This window comes from Ranitomeya imitator, chromosome 5 (assembly GCF_032444005.1).
Source record: "Ranitomeya imitator isolate aRanImi1 chromosome 5, aRanImi1.pri, whole genome shotgun sequence".
Taxonomy (NCBI): domain Eukaryota; kingdom Metazoa; phylum Chordata; class Amphibia; order Anura; family Dendrobatidae; genus Ranitomeya; species Ranitomeya imitator.
Window position 1 is genome coordinate 644,157,692 of NC_091286.1, and position 17,096 is coordinate 644,174,787.

At 42.6% G+C, this 17,096-nt stretch overlaps 2 long non-coding RNA genes across 2 annotated transcripts; both read left to right on the plus strand.

The window, feature by feature from the left end:
* Nucleotides 1–10,132: 10,132 nt before the first annotated feature.
* LOC138680945 (uncharacterized) lies at nucleotides 10,133–10,702 on the plus strand. Its single transcript, XR_011321848.1, has 3 exons — nucleotides 10,133–10,256; nucleotides 10,411–10,520; nucleotides 10,610–10,702. It is a non-coding gene; the product is annotated as an uncharacterized lncRNA (long non-coding RNA).
* Nucleotides 10,703–10,982: 280 nt separating this feature from the next.
* On the plus strand, nucleotides 10,983–11,892 carry LOC138680946 (uncharacterized). The gene is made up of 3 exons (XR_011321849.1): nucleotides 10,983–11,066; nucleotides 11,385–11,483; nucleotides 11,802–11,892. It is a non-coding gene; the product is annotated as an uncharacterized lncRNA (long non-coding RNA).
* The last annotated feature ends 5,204 nt before the right edge of the window (nucleotides 11,893–17,096 follow it).

Genomic DNA, 17,096 nt, shown 5'->3' on the forward strand with positions numbered 1-17,096 from the left:
ACAGAGCTGTATGAGGGCTTATTTTTTGCAATATGAGCTGCAGATTTTTTTGGTTCCATTTTGGGGTACATACAGTCATGGCCAAAAGTATTAACACCTCTGCAATTCAAAGATTCAAGATTCAATTCTCTCAGATAATACTCAGTTTCTTCCTGAAAATGATTGCAATCACAAATTCTTTGGTATTATTATCTTCATTTAATTTATCTTAAATGAAAAAACACAAAAGAGAATGAAGCAAAAAGCAAAACATTGATCATTTCACACAAAACTCCAAAAATGGGCCAGGCAAAAGTATTGGCACCCTCAGCCTAATACTTGGTTGCACAACCTTTAGCCAAAATAACTGTGACCTACCGCTTCCGGTCACCATCAATGAGTTTCTTACAATGCTCTGCTGGAATTTTAGACCATTCTTCTTTGGCAAACTGCTCCAGGTCCCTGATATTTGAAGGGTGCCTTCTCCACACTGCCATTTTTAGATCTCTCCACAGGTGTTCTATGGGATTCAGGTCTGGACTCATTGCTGGCTACCTTAGAAGTCTCCAGTGCTTTCTCTCAAACCATTTTCTAGTGCTTTGTGAAGTGTGTTTTGGGTCATTGTTCTGCTGGAAGACCCATGACCTCTGAGAGAGACCCAGCTTTCTCACACTGGGCCATACATTATGCTGCAAAATTTGTTGGTAGTCTTCAGACTTCATAATGCCATGCACACGGTCAAGCAGTCCAGTGCCAGAGGCAGCAAAGCAACCCCAAAACATCAGAGAATCTCCATCATGTTTGACTGTAGGGACCGTGTTCTTTTCTTTGAATGCCTCTTTTTTTCTCCTGTAAACTCTATGTTGATGCCTTTGCCCAAAAAGCTCTACTTTTGTCTCATCTGACCAGAGAACATTCTTCCAAAATGTTTTAGGCTTTTTCAGGTAAGTTTTGGCAAACTCCAGCCTGGCTTTTTTATGTCTCGGGGTAAGAAGTGGGGTCTTCCTGGGTCTCCTACCATACAGTACCTTTTCATTCAGATGCTGACGGATAGTACGGGTTGACACTGTTGTACCCTCGGACTGCAGGGCAGCTTGAACTTGTTTGGATGTTAGTCGAGGTTCTTTATCCAACATCCGCACAATCTTGGGTTGAAATCTCTTGTCAATTTTTCTTTTCCGTCCACATCTAGGGAGGTTAGCCACAGTGCCATGGGCTTTAAAGTTCTTGATGACACTGTGCACGGTAGACACAGGAACATTCAGGTCTTTGGAGATGGACTTGTAGCCTTGAGATTGCTCATGCTTCCTCACAATTTGGTTTCTCAAGTCCTCAGACAGTTCTTTGGTCTTCTTTCTTTTCTCCATGCTCAGTGTGGTACACACAAGGACACAGGACAGCGGTTGAGTCAACTTTAATCCATGTCAACTGGCTGCAAGTGTGATTTAGTTATTGCCAACACCTGTTAGGTGCCACAGGTAAGTTACAGGTGCTGTTAGTTACACAAATTAGAGAAGCATCACATGATTTTTCGAATGGTGCTAATACTTTTTTTCCACCCCCTTTTTTTATGTTTGGTGTGGAATTATATCCAATTTGGCTTTAGGACAATTCTTTTTGTGTTTTTTTCATTTAAGACAAATTAAATGAAGATAATAATAACAAAGAATTTGTGTTTGCAATCATTTTCAGGAAGAAACTGAGTATTATCTGACAGAATTGCAGGGGTGTTAATACTTTTGGCCATGACTGTAATATTTTTTTATCACTTCTTATTCAGATTTTACAAACAGAGAATGAACAAAAACAGCAATTCAGTTATTGTTTTTAATTATTATTAATTGCACCGTTCACCGTGCCATAAAAATGATAAAAACAATTTGTTCGTCGGATCAGTACAATTACAGAGATACCAGATTTATTTAGTTTTTTTATGCTTTCTATTTTACAGACTAAAAACAATGTTTTAGCAAAATGAATTTCTTCTTGCATTGTCATATTCTTAGAGTTGTAACTTTTTTATTTTTTCTGCAGAATGAGCCATATAAGGGCTTGTATTTTGCAGGCCGATTTGAAGTTTTCATTCATACAATTTATTTTACATGTGACTTTTTGATCACTTTTTATTCACTTTTGTGTGAGTCGCTATGATGAAACAGTGACATTTTTGTGGTGCTTTTTATTTAATTTTTTTTTACGTCTTTTGCCAAACTGAATAAATAATGTGCCAGTTTTATAGAGCGTGTTTTACCTGACGCGGTGATACCAATGATGTGTACTTTTTTTGTTTTACGCTGCATTTTGTTTTCACTTTTTTACACTTTTCACTGTGGAACATGTATTATTTTTATTTTGATCACTGGTCTCATATACTGCTATACTCATATACAGCAGTGCAGGCAGGGCCGGACTGGCCATCTGGCAATTCTGGCAAATGCCAGAAGGGCCTGTCTAGTCATGGGCTGCCTTTTCTGCTATGTTGCTAGCAGAATTGGGGTTCTCAAGACGCCCATACTGTTTAGAGTTGTGATGGAGCACAAAGTTGCTAACTCCGTCACTTACCCCAGCAGGCCACGGGAATCATTAGAAATATTGGTCTTTTAGTAAATCTTCCTTTCCTCCATCCAGGGTAATATTAGTAATATATCCCATCTGGTTCATGGGGATGGGGACAACATGGGCCTGTGTGATTACAAATGCCAGTATGGAATTTCAGCCCCAGTCCGTCCCTGAGTGCAAGAGAGCAGTCAGTGAGTCATTATGGCTGGATCTCACAGGCCACCTTACCCTGGGGTCATCACATGACCTTGGGGTTCCATGGTAACCTTCGGGACCCGCAAATCTGATCGCAGAGGTCCGATGGTTACTAAGAGGGTCTGGAGACCTGATTGCAACAACTTAAATACCGCTGTCACGATTGACAGTGGTATTTAAGGGGTTAATGGGCCCCAATCGGTCGCAAAACTGGTGGTGGGCAGCACGGTGGCTCAGTGGTTAGCACTGCAGCCTTGCAGCGCTGAAGTCCTGCGTTCAAATCCCACCAAGGACAACATTTGTAAGGAATTTGTATGTTCTCCCCGTGTTTGCGTGGGTTTCCTCCGGATATTCAAGTTCCCTCCCATATTCCAAAGACATAGTGGTAGGCAATTTAGATTGTGAGCCCCACCGGGGACAACGATGATAACGTGTGCAAAACTGTAAAGCGCTTCGAAATATGTTAGCGCTATATTAAAATAAAGGTTATTATTATCATAGGGTCCAACACTGCAGGGTGTCAGATGTCATATACAGATGACACCCGCAGGAATTACCTCCGTCTGGCGGCGCTATACCCTTCTTTCTGCAGACCGTTTAAAAGCAGTGCTGAAAAAGAAGGCCCCCTTAACCACAGCCATTAAAAGGCGTATCGGCGGTCGTCAAGGGGTTAATATTATAAGAAGATAAGGAGACCCCGAGGGACACTATTATTATTATAAGGAGGCATTATTAATATTTTAAAAAGACCTTTATGGCCACCCTCATATATTGATATTATTGGCAGTAGTACCTTTTGATTTTCTCCAATGGTCTGCAGGGTCATATTTGCATTAGGGTCCCCCCATCTTTGGAAGTGCGTGTGGGAGAGTAACATGGGCCTGTGTGCTTCATATTCCAGGACTGGTGGAAGGTGTTTCCACAGTAAAGATACTTCTTTTATCACCGGAATCTGACTTTTTTATTGATACAAAACGTTATAATTTTTACTGTGTATATCTATATAGAATAATTTATCTTACAAGATAAAAATCCCCTAACTGATCAGAAGAGTAGAGCCCCCAGAGCGCTTTCCTCCATGCTCCGCTTAGATTGTTGCCTCCTTAAGGGTTGCAAACAACTTCCTTATAAGGTAATATGGGAAGATGCCGCTTTAAGATGAGAACACGAGATTCCATTATGACATCACAATTAACCATCGCTTCTTATCCAGGTGTTTACCCGGCTATTGTCACTTTGACATTCCGGTGTCATTGCTTTTGGTGTGATAAGCTACATAGCTAGTCATATACTAACTGCGCTTTGATTTGCTTGAAATGTCTGCGATTCCTCCAGACAGACTTCAGGTGCTAGCACTACTCCAGGGCATTCTTACCACCTATGCCCCTGATATTGTGCTACCACTACCCGATGGCGTCCTCAGCTTCACTTACCGGCTGGTTATGGAGCTTGTGAGAGACTGCCTGACCAAATACCACCAAGGTCGAATAAGCCAAGAATATCTTGAGCATTTACAACAAAACATCTGGACATTAGTACAACAGGCAAGTAGCAGACGATCTGCACAAATCATTTCACAATAATAATAATAATGAAATATAAGTTTATCCTGCACCAAATACTCAGATAGAATATCCGAGGAGCGTAAATAGGGCGCACAGGCTACATGACAAGGCATAGGGGGGATCTAAAGGGTTCATCGAATTAGAGGTGGGAAGGTTGAGGACGCTGGGGGAGGGGGAATTGGATGGGTTAATCCTTTATGGACCACAGAATTATTTCGCTCACTTTCTTTCAACCACAGAATTATTTCGCTCACTTTCTTTCAATAGCCATAACTTTATTATCTCTCCATTGACAAGGACTTGTTTATTGCGGGATAATTGCAGCTTTCAATGGCTCCATCCTATTTACCATACATTGCATTGAAACAAGGGAAAAAAATTCCAGCCATGTGTCTTATTTCCATACGTTGAGTATAGAGGGAGGACGTAGAGATGTAAAGGTTTACAGGCGACCGGTTCCCTCGCCGGCTGTCATGTAGCACTTGTACAGAAACATGGTGACATAAATGGCCTCCTCCATTCTGCACTTTTTCTCATGATTTTCATTTCTTATTTTTTCCCATCTCTTTAGGCTGAAGAAAAATCCCAAAGTGGAGAATTGGCCTTTTTTAAACAACTGGCCCAAAATGTCCTGCTTGTACTGGAGTATCCGGCCTACTCACTGGAGCGCCTGGTAAGGATCCATCATCTTCTACATCTCATGTCCTTGTTGTCTGATCTTCTCCAGATCACCAGTCATATAGCAGGAGCTCAGATTTATGATGGTAGAGGCCTCCTTGTCCGCACCGGTCAGACACAGGATACTTTATGGCAGCCTGTCTCTGCGGCTCCATCCTCTGTGTTGACAGCCTGTACTCAGCGGTGCAGAGTTTGTATTTCTACCTCTTTCTCCCTCGATCATCCCAATCTTCCTCTTGGTAAATGCTGCAGTTCTGATAGAAGTTATTAGAGAACAGTTGAGGATACAAATCCGTTATATTAACGTGGATTTACAGGGGGGAGCGGCCGTGAATAGTCCGTCCTATGCTAGAATTATCAAATAAATCCAGGTTTAGTCCTTCCTGCTTTATTTATACGGTAATTTAGTGTTTCAGAAATATTATTTTAATTGTATATATTTTATCCATCAGGAAACATCAGACGGTGACTCCAAAGAGGGGCAAAACCTAAATATTGCTGACCCCGATACCAGTGAGCCGGGGCTAAACTCTGATCTGACAGAAGGTAAGCCGATCATATTTTACATACAAATATCAAGTTATAGAGAAGAGCAGAGAATATGTGGATTTAGTCTTCATCCTCTGTATGAGGCCGGTGAGGGCTCCTATGAGGGGGTTCACGTAATTCTTCTCTCCTCTGTGGTCTTCTCAGCTCACAAAAGTAGAAAGAGGCTCAAAGGTCCCCAATCATGTCATCGTTCGGGATTCAATTAGATCCTGAGCAAAATCAATCTGTATGCCTCAAAATAAATACACAAATAAATAAGAGAAACCTGCATGGTCTGGAAGTGTGGGGACCAAGACCCCGATGCACGTTTCCTGTAGGCGTCTTCCACATCCACTCAATGACGACAAAGTGGACCTTCTTCAATATCCCCTGGAAGAAGCCTACACAAAACTCCTTGAATACTCCTTGGAAGAAGCCAATGCAAAACACGTGCCGGAGTCTTGCTCTCCTTCCTCCCAAACAGAACAAATTTCTCTTATTTATTTGTCTTATTTATTTTGAGGCCTATAGATTGTTCCTGTGTCTTCTAAATTCTAGAAAGACACAAACTTGTATAAATACAATTATGAATATGTTTTGATGTGATTTTGATTACCTGTTCTTGGTATGAAAAGGTGGGGAAGCGTTCTCTACGTCTTACATTCTGTTGTTATACTTTTATCATAAATTATTCTAATTAATCAAATAAAACTTGTGACATTTTTTATATTTGGCTTTTTGCTTTCTTTTCTTTTGGTTATTAAGTTCTGATATAGACTAATACATGACGTCTCTTCATTATTTTATCATTACTTTAGAAATAACTGTGCCGGCAAATGGTGATAGTGGAATATGTGAGACATCAGAGATCATCCACGAATCTGCCAGTGTGAGTATCAGAGGGATGTCTGTATCATCAGATGACGGGGTGTGAATTGCACGTCCCATATTATACCTCATATGATAAAGGGATATCTCTGTTCGCCATGTAGATCGGACCTATTATATGTGATGATGGCATTATTGTTCCTGCCTTCTCTGTGTGATGCCCCTTATCCCCAGGGCCGGCTCCAGGTTTTCATGGGCCCTGGGCGAAAGAGTCCCAGTGGGCCCCTTTAACACATACCACAATTCAGAATGCACGGATACGGCAGAGAAATATAGGTATAGTACAATGCCAAAGATTTCACATACGTACTTCTTACATTACATGAGTGATATCTATTGTGCATTCTACATTAGCTCAGAAACCAGACAGTATAGTCCTCTATACAGAATAATGAGCCCCATATATTGCTCCAAACAGAATAATGAGCCCCATATATTGCTCCAAACAGAATAATGAGCCTCATATAATGCTCCATACAGTATAATGGGCACGACAGAGTGCTCCATACAGAATGAGCTGCATATATTGCTCCATACGGAATTGACCCCATATAATGCTCCATACAGCATAGTGAGCCACATATAATTCTCCATACAGTATATGATGGGCCCCATCTATTGCTCCATATATAATGGGCCTCATATAATGCTCAATAAAGTCTATGATCGGCGCTATACAGTATACTGAGTCCCATATATTGCTCCATACAGAATGGGCCCCATATAATACTCCTTACAGAATGGGTCCCATATAATGCTCCAAAAATAATTGGCCATATAAAATGCTCCATATATAATTAGTCCCATAAGATGCTTCATATATTATTGGCCCCATATACTGCTCCATATTGAATTGGCCCCATAAGCTACTCCATATAGAATTAGCCCCATATAATGCTCCATATATGGGCCCCTTCTGATGGTCCCCATATATTGCTCCAAATATTAAAATGAAATACTCACCTCTCGTTGCTTGACGCTGCTCTGCTCTGGACTCCTCACCGTCGGTGTCTTCCTGCTCTCTGTGCTGCGACTGCTCAGGCAGAGAGTGCGCACTGGTGATGTCATCGCGCCCTCTGACCTGAACGTCACAGTCAGAGGGTGGAAGACGCTGCAGCGCTGGAAATGGGAGAAGTATCGCAACTTAGTGCCGGGGGCCAGGGGCAGGCGGGGGTCCACTATAGTGCGCCAGTGTCCCCGACGGCGAGTGGGCCCCCTGCCTGCTCAGGGCCCCGGCACTTGCCCGGTGCACCGGGTGCTGACGCCGGCCCTGCTTATCCCCCCGACAGTAATGATTTATGTGTATGGGGGATATCTCCTATAATAGGGTCTGTGGAGGGTCCGGCTTGTATCACGTCCCTACATCTGCTGCAGTGTAATCAGCGGGGACGTGATATAGAAGGAGACGTTCCTGCATCTTGAGCTTATATCTTCCTGCAGTTTCTATGTCCTAAAGTTGTTTTTTATTCCTTTTTAGGCCTTGATCGGATCATTGAACCCGGAGAGAAATCCTTGTAAGAGCGACTATAAAACCATCAAACTGATCAGCAGTGGAGCCTTTGGGTGAGCTTTACTTTGGTATAATATTTATTTCTCAGGGCTCCTTATAACGATGCCTCTGTCTCTGCGTCCTGCCCGTGCAATGTTCCCATAGAGAAATGATGAGTCCACATTACTGTCCACATCTGTCTGTCACTATTCAGGTCAGTTAGGATGTGGTGTGGATGAGGACCCCCTTAGGTGATCATTTATGGAGTGTTATTTTATGTATTTCTGGATTTCTAGTGATGGCTGAACATCTATTATTAACCATTAGTACAGGACATCACTTAATGAGGTCTACAGACAGACTGTTAGTAAGAATTCATAATAAATCATGGATTTTCTTCCTCTCCAGGGCTGTCCACTTAGTTCGCCACAAAGAAACAGACCAGATATGTGCTGTGAAGAAAATTGACAAGGAGAACCTGAAAAATATAAAGGCGCTTGAATTCGCCTTTCTGGAGAGGGACATCTCAACATTCGCGGATTGTCCCTTTGTGACCTCCATGTTCTGCTCCTTTCCTACTAAACGTCATCTGTGTATGGTCATGGAGTATGTACCAGGTAGGACACTTCCGTAGTATCTATAGCCAGCCCTCATCTGCTGAATCCTAGCACCTATATATGCCCATAATGTGCCCACATGGACGGTTACATGTCCACTCTGCATTTACTACACGTTATCTGTTACCAAGAAGCCTGAAAAACCATTCATCTCTCTGGAAGTCCCCCTGTATGTCATCACTGAGCATGGCAGTAACTTCCACTATGGAGAAAAGGAAGATCTGTCTCTTAAACAGTTTTAATAGATGAGAACTTCACAGAGAAGTAAATGAGAGGCCTGTAGATGAGCCCCGGCGCGGTCTCTTTGTATAGGGTCACTGTGTAGTATACAGTATACACTCTACATCACACAGCATATCTCTATATAGGCCACCCTGTCCCAATGTCTCCGCTTATCTCCCATTCACCTTCATCATGTGTAATTTACACTGTAACAAACCCTAACCTGTCATATTTGCTTTCTCCCGCAGGAGGAGACTGTAGCAGTCTTATAAAGCACAGGGGTCCTTTACCCGTCCCCTTGGCTCGACTGTACATTGCGGAAACCATTCTTGCTGTGGAATATCTGCACAGCTTTGGTGTAGTGCACAGAGACCTGAAGCCTAACAAGTAAGTGCCCCCTGTAGTATAATATAGGGGAAGAACGTTAGAGTTTGGTATACAGTCTATGGGTTATTACTTAGGACTGACACCATCTTTTCTTTCACAGTATCCTGATAACATCAACAGGACATATTAAGGTCACCGATTTTGGGCTTTCAAAACTGGGCCTCATGAGACCATCATCAGATATCTACAAGGCCACAACTGAGGACATCACCCACGAGTTCCTTGATAAAGAGGTCGGCTTTATTGACAAGATCTTGTACTTTACAGATCTCATCTCTTTCTCTGATAATTTCTCTATAAAACGTTAACATTCATGTTTTTTGTCGCAATAATGTTTATTGATCATCATCTCATTCTTCTGTTGGTTTCCAGGCTTTTGGCACCTCTAAATACATGGCCCCAGAAGTTATCCTAAGGAAAGGCTATGGAAGGCCTGTTGACTGGTGGTCAGTAGGGATCATCCTGTATAATTTTTTCTTTGCAATTACACCATTTCGAGGGGCTTTCAAGAGAGATATATTACGCAGTGTCCTTGAGGGTAAGTAAAATAATCTGAGTGTTATTTGGCTTAATTGGTTCTGTGGTTTAGTTTCTAGCTTTAATAAGGAATTTTTAAATGAGAATAAATGAAGAGATTTTAGTTCCTGTAATCTTTGCTTTTTATATAACAGATGACATAATTTGGACACATCATAACTACCATGCTCCACCCTATGCTCGTCACCTGATCACTGAGCTACTCAGGAAGAATCCAGCATATAGACTTGGGACAGGTAATATTATAATAGTGTTATGACTTATTACACTTCTGTGACAAGACAAATGGTCGTGTCCATGAGGTTGAGCACTGAGGTTCTGTATTCTACCTACTTGTCCAGTCTCCATTCTTCATGCTATGACTTTCAGTACATTTCCTTCATGTTGGCTCTGTTACCTCTTCAGTTCATGTTAACATAAACTGTACAGATACGGAGCAGTTTCTCTGACAGTGACTGTATCAATTTCTTTCTTGTCTTCCTTTTCCAGGAGGAGCAAATGAGATCAAAGTTCATCCATTTCTACGTGTTTTGGACTTCAACAAACTTCTAAGTCAGAAACCTATGTTTGTGCCTTATCTAAAGTCAGATGAGGACACCCGCTACTTTATCAGTAAGTAAAATGAGACGTCATCTATAAAAAAACTGCTGTGTGTCCTGTCTTTCATTTTATGTGAAAGTCAGTTCACATCAATATTAGTGATAACATGATGACAGTCTGACTAGGTCTTATACTAATAATTTCTGATAACACTTGTACTTTGTAGGTGGTCCTAGCAGAAACAAACATATGAATTCAGATGAGGGGGACACAACTGAGGACAATGACTGGCCAGAAATGAAAAACTTTGTATCATCCTATCAAAGGTTTTCTAAAGTAAGTATGTAGCCAATAAAATATCTAACACCTATAATTAGAGAAAATCTCAAAAATATATCAATTTTATATTTCTCTGTGTGTTTTAGCTACATGTCACCAATACCGGGATGATGACCAATGTAGAGCCTTCTTCACCTCCACAGTGTTCCCAAGAGAACCGTGAAAAAAAACACTCAGACATGTGAGTAGATTATTATTGTGAGATTTAGTGCTGATATATGTACACAACTAAATACAAGACACGAGTAACACAAATGTCTGGCTTGTGTAAACTTTGCAATAAGAGCTGGTCATTTCGTCAGCTCATTACAGGCCAAAAAAAATTAATTGGGGTCCTGAGAAGGGTAGCCCCTCCATGTTGTCCTAATTGGCCTTACAGACAGGTGTTCTTTCCTTTTGTATTGATTTTATTTGTAATTTACTTGTCTTTCTTCTATCAAAAAGGCAGAAGGTATCTTCCCCTTCCAAAACTATTGGAGACAATGAAGAGCCTATGTCAGCTCCAGGGCTTTCCTCAGAGAACAGAAAGAAACACTCAGACATGTGAGTAGATTATTATTGTGAGATTTAGTTCTGATATATGTACACAATCAAATACAAGACACGAGTAACAAATCTAAATCCAGAATCCGCCACACCTTCATTGCTGACCCCTGTAGGTCTAGCTTGTGTAAACTCTGCAATAAGAGCTGATCATTTCGACCAGCCATTCGATTTCAGCTCATTACAGGCCAATATTACTGGTTGGGGTCCTGAGAAGGGTAGCCCCTCCATATTGTCCTAATTGGCCTTAGAGACAGGTGTTCTTCCCTTTTGTATTGATTTTATTTGTAATTTACTTGTCTTTCTACTACCAAAAAGGCAGAAGGAATCTTCCCCTTCCAAAACTATTGGAGACAATGAAGAGCCTATGTCAGCTCCAGGGCTTTCCCCAGAGACCAGCAAGAAACACTCAGACATGTGAGTAGATTATTATTGTGAGATTTAGTTCTGATATATGTACACAATCAAATACAAGACACGAGTAACAAATCTAAATCCAGAATCCGCCACACCTTCATTGCTGACCCCTGTAGGTCTAGCTTGTGTAAACTCTGCAATAAGAGCTGATCATTTCGACCAGCCATTCGATTTCAGCTCATTACAGGCCAATATTACTAGTTGGGGTCCTGAGAAGGGTAGCCCCTCCATGTTGTCCTAATTGGCCTTACAGACAGGTGTTCTTCCCTTTTGTATTGATTTTATTTGTAATTTACTTGTCTTTCTACTACCAAAAAGGCAGAAGGAATCTTCCCCTTCCAAAACTATTGGAGACAATGAAGAGCCTATGTCAGCTCCAGGGCTTTCCCCAGAGACCAGCAAAAAACACTCAGACATGTGAGTAGAATATTATTATTATGAGATTTAGTTCTGATATATGTTCAGAACCAAATACAAGACAAAAATCTAAATCCAGCATCCACCACCCCGTGATTGCTGATGTTTGTGGGTCTGACTTGTGATAAGTCTGCAGCAACACCTGATGTTTGTGACCAGCCATTCATTTCCAGCTCATTACAGGCCATTATTACTAGTTAGACTCCATTATTGCCGGTAGAAGGGGGTGTGAGCAGGGCATTAACTCTATGTTGCCCCAATTGGCTTTTAGACAGGGGTTCTTCCCTTTTTTTATTGTTTATGCTTGTAATTTACTTGTCTTTCTTCTACCAAACAGGCAGAAAGAATCGTCTTCTTCCAATACTAATGGAGACAATCAGTGTTTCAGTGCTAAAACCAGCGAGTCCTCCTCGCCCTCATTGTCAGGTATGTACAGATTTATAGGCCGTCCAATCATAGCCTATTATCCAAAATTATAAGGAGAATCAGCATATGAAGGCTCCAATACTTATTTTATTCTCGTTGCTCCTCTGAGTATTCTGGTTTTGAGTTATGGACTTTTTTATGGTCTTTACCTAGAGGACGGTGCTCTCAGGATCCTCTGGGGCGTGTCTTCAGGTTGCTCTGCAATATTAAGCTGTGAGCCACGCCCCCATGGTAAAGACCATAAAACTTAGCACTAAATAAAAAGGCCCATATCTCTACACCCGTGTGGCGGATTTTAACAAGAAAGATATCAGAATACTCAGGGAAGCAGCTGACAAAAAGTAAGAGTGAATCTCAGACACCTTTGATCTGGTGATGGGTCCACTCTAAAGTTACATTTTAGTTTTATCCTACTGATTATATAATAACACTGAGGCTTGGTGCAAGGAATGTCGTGATAATAAGGGGACATGGTTCCTTGGGGAGACACCACATGGCGGCACACAGAAAAGCTGCATATTAGTTTGCATAACGCTATAAAGAAACAAAGCTAATCTTTTACAACTTTATATTCAATATTTTTTCTGCCTTTTCATTAGAATCTCCAGTTCAGAGAAAAAGAAAATCATTTTTGAAACTGAGAATACAACAAAAAACAGAGAAAGTAGAAGGGGAAAGAAGGCGAGGTAAGTGTGACAATAAGGTCCATGTTGTAAGATTTCAGTGAGAAGAATCCATGTGGAGCAGATGTTACCTGTCAGTGGAGGGATTGTCACATGTGTGATGACTGACGTCAGTGGTGGGATTGTCACATGTATGATGACTGACGTCAGTGGTGGGATTGTCACAAGTATGATGACTGACGTCAGTGGTGGGATTGTCACATGTATGATGACTGACGTCAGTGGTGGGATTGTCACATGTATGATGACTGATGTCAGTGGTGGGATTGTCTCATGTATGATGACTGACGTCAGTGGTGGGATTGTCACATGTATGATGACTGACGTCAGTGGTGGGATTGTCACATGTATGATGACTGACGTCAGTGGAGGGATTGTCACATGTATGATGACTGACGTCAGTGGAGGGATTGTCACATGTATGATGACTGATGTCAGTGGTGGGATTGTCTCATGTATGATGACTGACGTCAGTGGTGGGATTGTCACATGTATGATGACTGACGTCAGTGGTGGGATTGTCACATGTATGATGACTGACGTCAGTGGAGGGATTGTCACATGTATGATGACTGACGTCAGTGGAGGGATTGTCACATGTATGATGACTGATGTCAGTGGTGGGATTGTCACATGTATGATGACTGACGTCAGTGGTGGGACTGTCACATGTATGATGACTGATGTCAGTGGTGGGATTGTCACATGTATGATGACTGACGTCAGTGGTGGGACTGTCACATGTATGATGACTGATGTCAGTGGTGGGATTGTCACATGTATGATGACTGACGTCAGTGGTGGGATTGTCACATGTATGATGACTGATGTCAGTGGTGGGATTGTCACATGTATGATGACTGACGTCAGTGGTGGGATTGTCACATGTATGATGACTGATGTCAGTGGTGGGATTGTCACATGTATGATGACTGATGTCAGTGGTGGGATTGTCACATGTATGATGACTGATGTCAGTGGTGGGATTGTCACATGTATGATGACTGACGTCAGTGGTGGGATTGTCACATGTATGATGACTGACGTCAGTGGTGGGATTGTCACATGTATGATGACTGATGTCAGTGGTGGGATTGTCACATGTATGATGACTGACGTCAGTGGTGGGATTGTCACATGTATGATGACTGATGTCAGTGGTGGGATTGTCTCATGTATGATGACTGACGTCAGTGGTGGGATTGTCACATGTATGATGACTGACGTCAGTGGTGGGATTGTCACATGTATGATGACTGACGTCAGTGGAGGGATTGTCACATGTATGATGACTGACGTCAGTGGAGGGATTGTCACATGTATGATGACTGATGTCAGTGGTGGGATTGTCACATGTATGATGACTGACGTCAGTGGTGGGACTGTCACATGTATGATGACTGATGTCAGTGGTGGGATTGTCACATGTATGATGACTGACGTCAGTGGTGGGACTGTCACATGTATGATGACTGATGTCAGTGGTGGGATTGTCACATGTATGATGACTGACGTCAGTGGTGGGATTGTCACATGTATGATGACTGATGTCAGTGGTGGGATTGTCACATGTATGATGACTGACGTCAGTGGTGGGATTGTCACATGTATGATGACTGATGTCAGTGGTGGGATTGTCACATGTATGATGACTGATGTCAGTGGTGGGATTGTCACATGTATGATGACTGATGTCAGTGGTGGGATTGTCACATGTATGATGACTGACGTCAGTGGTGGGATTGTCACATGTATGATGACTGACGTCAGTGGTGGGATTGTCACATGTATGATGACTGATGTCAGTGGTGGGATTGTCACATGTATGATGACTGATGTCAGTGGTGGGATTGTCACATGTATGATGACTGATGTCAGTGGTGGGATTGTCACATGTATGATGACTGACGTCAGTGGTGGCATTGTCACATGCATGATGACTGACGTCAGTGGTGGGATTGTCACATGTATGATGACTGACGTCAGTGGTGGGATTGTCACATGTATGATGACTGCCGTCAGTGGTGGGATTGTCACATGTATGATGACTGACGTCAGTGGTGGCATTGTCACATGTATGATGACTGACGTCAGTGGTGGGATTGTCACATGTATGATGACTGACGTCAGTGGTGGGATTGTCACATGTATGATGACTGCCGTCAGTGGTGGGATTGTCACATGTATGATGACTGACGTCCGTGGTGGGATTGTCACATGTATGATGACTGACGTCAGTGGTGGGATTGTCACATGTATGATGACTGCCGTCAGTGGTGGGATTGTCTCATTTATGATGACTGACGTCAGTGGTGGGATTGTCACATGTTTGATGACTGACGTCAGTGGTGGGATTGTCACATGTATGATGACTGCCGTCAGTGGTGGGATTGTCACATGTATGATGACTGATGTCAGTGGTGGGATTGTCTCATGTATGATGACTGATGTCAGTGGTGGGATTATCACATGTATGATGACTGGCGTCAGTGGTGGGATTGTCACATGTATGACTGGCGTCAGTGGTGGGATTGTCACATGTGTGATGACTGACGTCAGTGGTGGGATTGTCACATGTATGATGACTGATGTCAGTGGTGGGATTGTCTCATGTATGATGACTGATGTCAGTGGTGGGATTATCACATGTATGATGACTGACGTCAGTGTTGGGATTGTCACATGTATGACTGGCGTCAGTGGTGGGATTGTCATATGTATGACTGGCGTCAGTGGTGGGATTGTCTCATGTATGATGACTGATGTCAGTGGTGGGATTATCACATGTATGATGACTGACGTCAGTGGTGGGATTGTCACATGTATGACTGGCGTCAGTGGTGGGATTGTCACATGTATGATGACTGCCGTCAGTGGTGGGATTGTCACATGTATGATGACTGATGTCAGTGGTGGGATTGTCTCATGTATGATGACTGATGTCAGTGGTGGGATTATCACATGTATGATGACTGACGTCAGTGTTGGGATTGTCACATGTATGACTGGTGTCAGTGGTGGGATTGTCACATGTGTGATGACTGACGTCAGTGGTGGGATTGTCACATGTATGATGACTGACGTCAGTGTTGGGATTGTCACATGTATGACTGGCGTCAGTGGTGGGATTGTCACATGTGTGATGACTGACGTCAGTGGTGGGATTGTCACATGTTTGATGACTGACGTCAGTGGTTGGATTGTCACATGTATGATGACTGACGTCAGTGGTGGGATTGTCACATGTATGATGACTGACGTCAGTGGTGGGATTGTCACATGTATGATGACTGGCGTCAGTGGTGGGATTGTCACATGTGTGATGACTGACGTCAGTGGTGGGATTGTCACATGTATGATGACTGCCGTCAGTGGTGGGATTGTCACATGTATGATGACTGACGTCAGTGGTGGGATTGTCACATGTATGATGACTGACGTCAGTGGTGGGATTGTCACATGTATGATGACTAACGTCAGTGGTGGGATTGTCACATGTATGATGACTGACGTCAGTGGTGGGATTGTCACATGTATGATGACTGATGTCAGTGGTGGGATTGTCTCATGTATGATGACTGATGTCAGTGGTGGGATTGTCACATGTATGATGACTGACGTCAGTGGTGGGATTGTCACATGTATGATGACTGCCGTCAGTGGTGGGATTGTCACATGTATGATGACTGACGTCAGTGGTGGGATTGTCACATGTATGATGACTGCCGTCAGTGGTGGGATTGTCACATGTATGATGACTGCCGTCAGTGGTGGGATTGTCACATGTATGATGACTGACGTCAGTGGTGGGATTGTCACATGTATGATGACTGACGTCAGTGGTGGGATTGTCACATGTATGATGACTGCCGTCAGTGGTGGGATTGTCTCATTTATGATGACTGATGTCAGTGGTGGGATTGTCACATGTTTGATGACTGACGTCAGTGGTGGGATTGTCACATGTATGATGACTGCCGTCAGTGGTGGGATTGTCACATGTATGATGACTGATGTCAGTGGTGGGATTGTCTCATGTATGATGACTGATGTCAGTGCTGGGATTATCACATGTATGATGACTGAT